The sequence below is a fragment of the Lepidochelys kempii genome, chromosome 4, assembly GCF_965140265.1.
Source record: "Lepidochelys kempii isolate rLepKem1 chromosome 4, rLepKem1.hap2, whole genome shotgun sequence".
NCBI classification, from domain to species: Eukaryota; Metazoa; Chordata; order Testudines; family Cheloniidae; genus Lepidochelys; species Lepidochelys kempii.
Window position 1 is genome coordinate 141357255 of NC_133259.1, and position 11670 is coordinate 141368924.

Here is an 11670-nt window from a genome sequence, read left to right on the forward strand (position 1 = left end):
CAGGAGCCATGGAGACAATACGTCCCTAGCCCTAGCCTGTACTCAGGCCCAAGAAACAACTCCGGGAAGGTGGGCAAGGAAATTTGCCATTGAAATAAATAAAGTTCTTGTGGGAAAATGTCACCAAAGGGGAGAGACAATTCATGGTGTGGTGGAAATTGGTGAACTTTACACTGAAAAAAGACCAAATCGTTGTACGAACACGTGACCCCATTTCACTCCTGGTATATACCCGGAGGTACCTGTGGGAATCCAGCTAACAACAAATGTGGTTATGTTTTCCACTGATCGCCAGTCCTGGGCATATAAAGAACAACAATAATGGAAAAACCATTGCCATGTTTCTGTTTGCGGCCCGTGAAAATTTGGGATATGTGTGAGAGGATCAAGACGTACAAGAAAGAGACAAATGTTTCTGTGTTAAAGACAAAGGCTCCCAAAGCTGCATGTTTGCGGGAGTCACTGAACCGAAGCCAGCTGTGTTTGAGGGAAGGGGTGTGTTTGGGTTAGAAGTCGTTCTCCAATGGCCATGGTAGATGATAACAACTTGCATTTTATGACTTATTTAATTCAGAGATGGTTTTGCAATATTACAAAGATTGCAAGCTGTGATTTTGCACACTATATGTACCTGTGTGGGCTGTGAACGACTTGGCGTTCAAGCCGCAGCGGTGTCACGAAGTGAGGCCTGTAACCCGAGGCATGGATACGACCATGATAAGAAAATTGTTGGTGCAACCTATGTTACATTTGCCTTTGCAATATGCGCCCGGACCGGAGAACAAACGTACTGAAGTACAACGCGGGAGTACGGAAATCACTCGTACTGAAAACTACCGCAGATGCGGGACATCACTCCTGGTGGGAAACACTATTAGGGTCGTCGCCTTCTGCACCTGGTATGCTAATGTAAGGGGACTGTTGCCCCCTTACGAACATTCAGTGGGGGTGTTTTGGTTGGCTAGCTCCCAGTACTAAAAAGGGGGAAGGGTCGATGGGGAATCAGGACCCTGAGACTGACAGCAACCAGGAACAATGGGGAGAGGCCAATGCTCCAGGTCAGCCGGAATGACAGGGCGAGCAGGCTAATCAGAGAGTCAGGAGGCCAGGGAGGTCCCGTCCTCCGTGTGAGCTGGATTTGCCTGGGTCAGACGAGTCGGGCCGAGCTAAGGAGAAAGCAGGGGCCTGAGCTGAGCTGGGGAACAGAGCTGGGCAAGATCCAGAGGGACCAGAAAAGCAGCCCAGAGAGAGCAGACCCTGTCCTGGGAGCAGAGCTGCAGCCCCAAAGCCAGAGGCACAGCCCAGAGAGAGCAGACTTGCCCTGGGAGCAGAGCTGCAGCAACCAGAGCTGGAGGGGCCAGAAAAGCAGCCCAGGAAGCAGGTCAGTGCTGGGAGCAGAGTCACAGAAGCAGCCTGCAGAGCAGACCTGTCCTGGGAGCAGAGCTGCAGCAACCAGAGCCAGAGGGGCCAGAGAAGCAGCCCAGGGAGCTGGAGGCAGAGCAGCAGCCGTGCAGAGACAGAGTGGTGTAGCTGAGGCTGGAGCAGTCTGGAGCTGGGTGTGGTGAGCAGCTGGGAAGAGCGAGGGGGACCCTGGGCAGCGGGCCCAGCACAGGGAGACGCCTCAGCCAAGGGGCTCTGCAGGCCAGGCTTGGATCGTAACCCCGACAGGGCGGGGGCGACACTGGGAAGAAGGGTCCTACCACTTAGACCCTGAGAGCGTGAGGCCACCAGCAGAGCAAGTGTCCAACCCACAGCATCCCTGCAGCACAGCCAGGGCCTGAGAAGAAGGCCTGGGACTTACAAAAAACAGACTATGAACTGCCCTGACGTTCCAGAGACGCCGTTTGTGATGTTCCCTGCCACAGAGCGGGGTGATGTGTTTCCTTTAACCTTTCCCATTTTTTCTTATTCTTTTTAAAATTAATTGTTGATTAAATAATTTGCATTTGCTTTAATTTGTATGTAATGGGTCAGTGGGTCAGAGAAGTGCCCAGTGCAGAGAGAGTACCCCGGAGTGGGGACACCCTAGCCCCTGTCCTAGGTGACCACAGCAGGGTTGGGGGTCGAGCCCCCCAGAAATCCTGGGCCCAGCCTTGTTGGGGTTACGAGGACTCTGCCAGACAGGAGAGTGGAAGGGGAGTCCTCGAGGGCAGGGAGGCCACTGGGTAAAGGGAGTGGGAGCGAGGACTCAGATCCTTTCGCTAGCCCACTTCACCGGGGTCATGCAGAAGCCAGGAAAGTTCCCCACAAGAGCGGGACTATTCCCCTGCTTACACTAAGACAATGGTTCACGCCATTGTGGTGACCACTGGAATCCAATTGGCTTTATTAGCTTCATTGGCTTTACTATTGGTTTTGTCTTGCTGGATGCAGAGAACTGTTCGGAGAACACAGGAAGCCGAGAGCCCCTTATTAATACTTGTTCCCCACATAGACATTGTGATGCTGGCAGAGCAGGTCATGCCAGAGTGTATTCAGGCCACTTCACCTGAGTATTAGTAGAGATCAAGGTGACTGTTGAAGGCAGAAGAGTGTATTTGATGTTTAAACTCGATGAAAATTAATGGGGTGTTACCTGCGTTGTTTTCACTGATCTGTCTCCTGGTGTATTATCGTAGCAAACGTTTACTGTGTGTGCACCCCTGTAATAAGCAACCCATCAAGGAAGCCTTGTGGAATGCTAGTGAAGGACTTTAACAGACAAGTGCTAATTTCAAAGCAAGTTGCCATGGTGTGTGCTGACCAGAGGTCAGTGACTCAAAGTGCATTCCCCATGCAGCGCTATCAAAGGAAAAGGGTGGTGACCCTGTCAGCTTTTCTGTCAGAAGAAGCTGTAAGTGTGGAGTCAAGGAAGGATCCTGCATCTCTGGCCTGTTTGGACTCTTACAGGGCAGGGTAACAGATGCAAAGTGGAGATTCCCAGAGACAATCTGGGCACCACGAAAAGACTTTTGGGAAACTAGCAGTTCATTACATCACTGCCACCATTTGCAATTACAAACGGCGACTCACCCGTACGTATATTTTACCTGCTTTAACCTCTCAATAACTCTCACTCCTTTTCTTAGCTAGTAAACCTTCTGTTAGTTTACTGTAGAACTGGCTGCCAGCCCTGTCTTGGTGTAAGCTCTAAAGCAGCGGCTCTCAACCTGTCCAGACGACTGTACCCCTTCGAGGAGTCGGCTTTGTCTCACGTACGCCCAAGTTTCACCTCACTTAAAAACCAGTTGCCTACACAATCAGACATAAAAATACAGAAGTGTCACACTGCTGGTGCTGAAAACTTTCTCATTTTCACCATAGAATTATCAAATCAATTGGAATATCAATATTGTACTTACATGTCAGCGTATGGCACTGTATAAACAAGCCATTGTATGAAATCTGAGTTTGTCCTGACTTCACTAGTGCTGTCTATGTAGCCTGTTGTAAAACTAGGCAAATCTCTGGATGAGTTGATGTCCCCCTGGAAGACCCCTGTGTACCCCGGTTGAGAATCACTGATCTAGGTACCAATTGATCTGGGGTAAGTACGGTCTCTCAGGACTGGGAGCAACCTGATGTGTGAGTTACAGTGTAAGGGATCATTATCACTCAGTGCAGGTTGTTTGGGTGGCAAGAGAGACTGGGAGTCTGAGGGGACTGTCTGTGATGCCAGGGTAGGACTGGTACAGAGATCCAAGAGTTCCCATTTGTTGCTGGCTTGGTGACACACCCCAGCTCGGGGTGCCTGCCCTGTGTGCTGACCGTGTGTCCGCACTCCTAGGCATGAGCCGCTCCAGACAGCAGGACCACTGGGACCATCACCCCTTAACATTTTTCAGAGTAACAGCCGTGTTAGTCTGTATTCGCAAAAAGAAAAGGAGGACTTGTGGCACCTTAGAGACTAACCAATTTATTTGAGCATGAGCTTTCATGAGCTAAGGCTCACTTCATCGGATGCATACTGTGGAAAATACCCCTTAACATTGTCGTTGCTCAGCCAAATACAGTCAGCTCCTGAGTCTGTCACCACAAGGCAGGTTTCGAACCCGTCGATCATTCTTGTGCCTCTTCTCGGAGTCGGTGTGGGGCCCAGCCCAGACGTGTGGGGGCTCCACCCCTATGCAGTGCAGGGCCCCCAGCCCAGCTGTGCGCGGGCTCCCCCATACACAGCTCAGGAGCCCAGCTCAGCTGTGCAGGGCTCCCCCCATACACACCATGGGGACCAGCCCAGGTGTGTAGGGCCCGCCCCATACGCAACACAGAGCTGGGGTGCTTGGGGACAAATCTGGATGTTCCCCTCCAAGGCCTGACCCCACGCTGCACCCAGCTGAGCTCTCAGCCCCAGAAGCCCGCCATGCCAGGGCATCTCTGCTCTGAGCCCCCAGGATGGCACTCCCTTCCCCACCCATGTCTCCTGGGGAAATCCCCCCAGCCCTGCAGGGGACAATGGGGTGGAGGAGCCGGGTAACCCCCAGCTCCCAGCCGCCGCCCCGGGAGTCCAGGGCTACCATCACCCTGGGCAGGAGAAGGAGCCAGAGGGATCTGGTGGAGTACAGCTGCCTCCCCACGCTGCTGCCCTGGCCCCTGCTGCACCCAGAGCCGCATGCAGGACCGCAGGTGCGATGTCCCGAGCCAGATAGAGTGGGACAGGCCCTCCCTGCTCCGGGCTGAAGCCCTCCGCGCCTTCCACACTGCGTGGCCCCAGCCTCTCCTCGCCATCCATGGCCACGCAGCTCAGCCGCTGAGCTCCCCCCTGCCAGCTCCTGTCTCCTGTCCCAGCTCAGCTGGCATTTAATTACTTCCCTCAGGAGCCCTGGGGAGCAGGGCGGGACCGAGCTGGAGGGATGAATGACAGCTCTGCGGGCTCCACTAATTAAAGGGGCCCCCAGGGGCTGCGGCGTTATTACCTGTCAGGTAGCAGGTCTCAGCACCAGACCCGGGGGGTGGCGCTGACAGCAGCAGAGTCCCAGCCTGGGGCCTCTGCAACGACGGGGCCTCCGGGCGATTGGCACCTGGCAGAGGCAACCGGCCACCCCCCATCCCGCGCCATGCGGCCCTCCCCCCATTAACCCACGGTACATTAGTGACATGACCAAATGCACACAGAATCCGCCCGGCACTGGGGGTGGGCAGCCCTGAATGATGGGAAAGGAGGAGACGCTGACCCGCAGCCCCTACAGCCCAGCCCTGGGCCCCCCAGCCCTGCCGGTGCCCCTCACTCCCGACCCGCAGCCCCTACAGCCCAGCCCTGGGCTCCCCCAGCTCTGCCGGTGCCCCTCACTCCCGACCCGCAGCCCCTGCTAGCCCAGCCCTGGGCTCCCCCCACAGCCCTGCCGGTGCCCCTCACTCCCGACCCGCAGCCCCCGCTAGCCCAGCCCTGGGCTCCCCCAGCTCTGCCGGTGCCCCTCGCTCCCGACCCGCAGCCCCTACAGCCCAGCCCTGGGGTGGAGCAGGCTCCCCGTGCAGGTGACAGCTGGGACTGAAAATGGCACAGACAGCACCGGAGCCTGCTGCCCCCGGGTCCCCCCGTGCTCTCCAAGGGATGGAGCCTGGCCCCGGGGCCTGCTGTCTCCTCGCTGCAGCACGGCAGGGTTGTCAGAGCAGAGCTGGATCCCTGCAGGAGATGGGGCAATGCTGGAGCCCAGAGCACCCCCCAAATGGCCCGTGGAGTCTCCTGCTCCCACCAGATTGAGCCCCAGGCAGGGGCCGGGGGCTCCCACAGCTCCCAGGCCTGGTGCAGAGGGCAGAGGTGGGAGCAGAGGGGAGCTGCCAAGGCTGGGGGAGCCCCTGTACTGGGCCCAGAAGAGGGAGCACCAAACTCGACCAGAGACTTGTCCGCCCCCGACTGCCATCGGTGCCCCCTTCTCCAGCACACTCACCCTGCTCTCCGCCCCCCGCCTGCTGGCTCCCGCTGGCTCCCCGCCCCCCGTCTCCCCAGGCAGCACTTGTTGCTTAGGATTGAGGCAATAATAATAACCCTAATGAGCCTTTATGGCCTGGAACAGCTTCTGCTTTGCATTAGCGGGGCCGCTCCTTCCCCTCCAGAGCCCTTATCCAATCAGCCGCCATTAGCCCGGCTCCAGGCCGGCTGCGCCAGGGAGCCCCGAACCCAGGCCTGCGCCTCCCCAGGGCCAGCTCCACCGCGGGGCTTCTCACGGCCCTGATCCAGGCACGACCTTGGCCTTCCGCCGGCATCCACCAGCCAGGGGCGACTGGCCACCAGCCCCTGGCAGACAGTGCTGGGCTCAGCCCCAGAGCGACGCTAGGGGGCGCTGTGCAGGGAGTGGGGCAGGGTCTCACTGGGGGGTGCTGGGCTGCGGGGAGGGGGAGGGGGCTCCGTGGGGGGCGCTGGGCTGTAGGGAGGGGGAGGGGCTCAGTGGGGGGCGCTGGGCTGTAGGGAGGGGGAGGGGGTTCAGTGGGGGGCGCTGGGCTGCGGGGAGGGGGGCAGGGGCACAGCAGGGAGCTCTGTCCTGGGGAGCAGAGACTCTGAACAGCGTTGGGGGCGTGGTGGGGAATGAGCCCCTGTGCAACACTGTGACCAGAAGAGCTAATCAGGGGAATCTGGAGCAGCAGAGAGCTGATTTCCCCGCTGCGTCCGGCACTGGGGCGACCGCGGCTGGGATCCAGTGCCCAGCTCTGGGGCCTGAAATTCACGAAGGGCGACCGGTCTGGTGGATAATTGAAGAGGCATGAGAATGAACAAAGGGTTAGAAAACCTGTGCCGTGCCCCATACCAGCACCACGCAGTGCCCCGTGCCGTGCCCCATACCAGCACCGTGCAGTGCCCCGTGCAGTGCCCCATACCAGCACCACGCAGTGCCCTGTGCCGTGCCCCAAACCAGCACCACGCAGTGCCCTGTGCAGTGCCCCATACCAGCACCACGCAGTGCCCTGTGCCGTGCCCCATACCAGCACCACGCAGTGCCCTGTGCCGTGCCCCAAACCAGCACCACGCAGTGCCCTGTGCCGTGCCCCAAACCAGCACCACGCAGTGCCCTGTGCCGTGCCCCATACCAGCACCACGCAGTGCCCTGTGCAGTGCCCCATACCAGCACCACCCAGTGCCCTGTGCCGTGCCCCATACCAGCAACACGCAGTGCCCTGTGCAGTGCCCCATACCAGCACCACGCAGTGCCCTGTGCAGTGCCCCCAAACCAGCACCACGCAGTGCCCTGTGCCGTGCCCCAAACCAGCACCACGCAGAGCCCTGTGCAGTGCCCCCAAACCAGCACCACGCAGCGCCCTGTGCCGTGCCCCATACCAGCACCAGGCAGCGCCCTGTGCCGTGCCCCAAACCAGCACCACGCAGCGCCCTGTGCCGTGCCCCATACCAGCACCACGCAGAGCCCTGTGCAGTGCCCCCAAACCAGCACCACGCAGTGCCCTGTGCCGTGCCCCCAAACCAGCACCACGCAGTGCCCTGTGCCGTGCCCCCAAACCAGCACCACGCAGTGCCCTGTGCCGTGCCCCCAAACCAGCACCACGCAGTGCCCTGTGCCGTGCCCCCAAACCAGCAACACGCAGTGCCCTGTGCCGTGCCCCAAACCAGCACCACGCAGGGCCATGTGCCGTGCCCCCAAACCAGCACCACGCAGAGCCCTGTGCCGTGCCCCATACCAGCACCACGCAGTGCCCTGTGCCGTGCCCCATACCAGCAACACGCAGTGCCCTGTGCCGTGCCCCAAACCAGCAACACGCAGTGCCCTGTGCCGTGCCCCATACCAGCAACACGCAGTGCCCTGTGCCGTGCCCCCAAACCAGCACCACGCAGTGCCCCCAAACCTTCACCACGCAGTGCCCTGTGCAGTGCCCCCAAACCTTCACCACGCAGTGCCCTGTGCAGTGCCCCCAAACCAGCACCACGCAGAGCCCTGTGCAGTGCCCCCAAACCAGCACCACGCAATGCCCTGTGCCGTGCCCCATACCAGCACCACGCAGCGCCCTGTGCAGTGCCCCATACCAGCACCACGCAGCGCCCTGTGCCGTGCCCCATACCAACAACACGCAGCGCCCTGTGCCGTGCCCCATACCAACACCATGCAGCGCCCTGTGCCGTGCCCCATACCAACAACACGCAGTGCCCTGTGCCGTGCCCCATACCAGCACCACGCAGCGCCCTGTGCCGTGCCCCATACCAGCACCACGCAGTGCCCTGTGCCGTACCCCATACCAGCACCACGCAGGGCCCTGTGCCGTGCCCCCAAACCAGCACCACGCAGCGCCCTGTGCCGTGCCCCCAAACCAGCACCACGCAGCGCCCTGTGCCGTGCCCCATACCAGCACCACGCAGCGCCCTGTGCCGTGCCCCATAACAGCACCACGCAGCGCCCTGTGCCGTGCCCCATACCAGCACCATGCAGCGCCCTGTGCCGTGCCCCATACCAGCACCATGCAGCGCCCTGTGCCGTGCCCCATACCAGCACCGTGCAGCGCCCTGTGCAGTGCCCCATACCAGCACCGTGCAGCGCCCTGTGCAGTGCCCCAAACCAGCACCACGCAGCGCCCTGTGCCGTGCCCCATACCAGCACCACGCAGCGCCCTGTGCCGTGCCCCATACCAGCACCACGCAGGGCCCTGTGCAGTGCCCCCAAACCAGCACCACGCAGCGCCCTGTGCCGTGCCCCATAACAGCACCACGCAGCGCCCTGTGCCGTGCCCCATACCAGCACCATGCAGGGCCCTGTGCCGTGCCCCATACCAGCACCGTGCAGCGCCCTGTGCAGTGCCCCATACCAGCACCGTGCAGCGCCCTGTGCAGTGCCCCAAACCAGCACCACGCAGCGCCCTGTGCCGTGCCCCATACCAGCACCACGCAGCGCCCTGTGCCGTGCCCCATACCAGCACCACGCAGGGCCCTGTGCCGTGCCCCATAACAGCACCACGCAGTGCCCTGTGCAGTGCCCCCAAACCAGCACCACGCAGTGCCCTGTGCCGTGCCCCCAAACCAGCACCACGCAGTGCCCTGTGCCGTGCCCCCAAACCAGCACCACGCAGTGCCCTGTGCCGTGCCCCAAACCAGCACCACGCAGGGCCCTGTGCCGTGCCCCCAAACCAGCACCACGCAGGGCCCTGTGCCGTGCCCCCAAACCAGCACCACGCAGGGCCCTGTGCAGTGCCCCCAAACCAGCACCACGCAGTGCCCTGTGCCGTGCCCCAAACCAGCACCACGCAGAGCCCTGTGCCGTGCCCCCAAACCAGCACCACGCAGTGCCCTGTGCCGTGCCCCAAACCAGCACCACGCAGTGCCCTGTGCCGTGCCCCATACCAGCACCACGCAGTGCCCTGTGCCGTGCCCCCAAACCAGCACCACGCAGTGCCCTGTGCAGTGCCCCCAAACCTTCACCACGCAGTGCCCTGTGCAGTGCCCCCAAACCTTCACCACGCAGTGCCCTGTGCAGTGCCCCCAAACCTTCACCACGCAGTGCCCTGTGCAGTGCCCCCAAACCAGCACCACGCAGAGCCCTGTGCAGTGCCCCATACCAGCACCACGCAGCGCCCTGTGCCGTGCCCCATACCAGCACCACGCAGAGCCCTGTGCAGTGCCCCATACCAGCACCACGCAGCGCCCTGTGCCGTGCCCCATACCAGCACCACGCAGCGCCCTGTGCCGTGCCCCATACCAGCACCACGCAGGGCCCTGTGCCGTGCCCCATACCAGCACCACGCAGCGCCCTCTGCCGTGCCCCAAACTAGCACCACGCAGGGCCCTGTGCCGTGCCCCCAAACCAGCACCGCGTAGGGCCCTTTGCCCCATACCAGCACCACGCAGTGCCCTGTGCCGTGCCCCATACCAGCACCACGCAGTGCCCTGTGCACTGCCCCCAAACCAGCACCGCGCAGGGCCCTTTGCCCCATACCAGCACCACGCAGTGCCCTGTGCCGTGCCCCATACCAACAACACGCAGCGCCCTGTGCCGTGCCCCATACCAGCACCACGCAGTGCCCTATGCCGTGCCCCATACCAACAACACGCAGCGCCCTGTGCCGTGCCCCATACCAGCACCACGCAGTGCCCTGTGCTGTGCCCCATACCAGCACCACGCAGGGCCCTGTGCCGTGCCCCCAAACCAGCACCGCGCAGGGCCCTTTGCCCCATACCAGCACCATGCAGGGCCCTGTGCCGTGCCCCATACCAGCACCGTGCAGCGCCCTGTGCAGTGCCCCAAACCAGCACCACGCAGTGCCCTGTGCCGTGCCCCATACCAGCACCACGCAGTGCCCTGTGCCGTGCCCCCAAACCAGCACCACGCAGTGCCCTGTGCAGTGCCCCCAAACCAGCACCACGCAGTGCCCTGTGCCGTGCCCCCAAACCAGCACCACGCAGTACCCTGTGCCGTGCCCCCAAACCAGCACCACGCAGTGCCCTGTGCCGTGCCCCCAAACCAGCACCACGCAGTGCCCTGTGCCGTGCCCCAAACCAGCACCACGCAGGACCCTGTGCCGTGCCCCCAAACCAGCACCACGCAGGGCCCTGTGCCGTGCCCCCAAACCAGCACCACGCAGGGCCCTGTGCAGTGCCCCCAAACCAGCACCACGCAGTGCCCTGTGCCGTGCCCCAAACCAGCACCACGCAGAGCCCTGTGCAGTGCCCCCAAACCAGCACCACGCAGAGCCCTGTGCAGTGCCCCCAAACCAGCACCACGCAGTGCCCTGTGCCGTGCCCCATACCAGCACCACGCAGTGCCCTGTGCCGTGCCCCATACCAGCACCACGCAGTGCCCTGTGCCGTGCCCCAAACCAGCACCACGCAGTGCCCTGTGCCGTGCCCCATACCAGCACCACGCAGTGCCCTGTGCCGTGCCCCATACCAGCACCACGCAGTGCCCTGTGCCGTGCCCCAAACCAGCACCACGCAGTGCCCTGTGCCGTGCCCCATACCAGCACCACGCAGTGCCCTGTGCCGTGCCCCCAAACCAGCACCACGCAGTGCCCTGTGCAGTGCCCCCAAACCTTCACCACGCAGTGCCCTGTGCAGTGCCCCCAAACCTTCACCACGCAGAGCCCTGTGCAGTGCCCCATACCAGCACCACGCAGCGCCCTGTGCCGTGCCCCATACCAGCACCACGCAGAGCCCTGTGCAGTGCCCCCAAACCAGCACCACGCAGGGCCCTGTGCAGTGCCCCCAAACCAGCACCGCGCAGGGCCCTTTGCCCCATACCAGCACCACGCAGCGCCCTGTGCCGTGCCCCATACCAGCACCATGCAGCGCCCTGTGCCGTGCCCCATACCAGCGCCACGCAGGGCCCTGTGCCGTGCCCCATACCAGCACCACGCAGCGCCCTGTGCCGTGCCCCATACCAACAACACGCAGTGCCCTGTGCCGTGCCCCAAACTAGCACCACGCAGGGCCCTGTGCCGTGCCCCCAAACCAGCACCGCGCAGTGCCCTGTGCCGTGCCCCATACCAGCACCACGCAGTGCCCTGTGCAGTGCCCCCAAACCAGCACCGCGCAGGGCCCTTTGCCCCATACCAGCACCGCGCAGGGCCCTGTGCCGTGCCCCATACCAGCACCACGCAGTGCCCTGTGCAGTGCCCCCAAACCAGCACCGCGCAGGGCGCTTTGCCCCATACCAGCACCACGCAGTGCCCTGTGCCGTGCCCCATACCAACAACACGCAGCGCCCTGTGCCGTGCCCCATACCAGCACCACGCAGGGCCCTGTGCCGTGCCCCCAAACCAGCACCG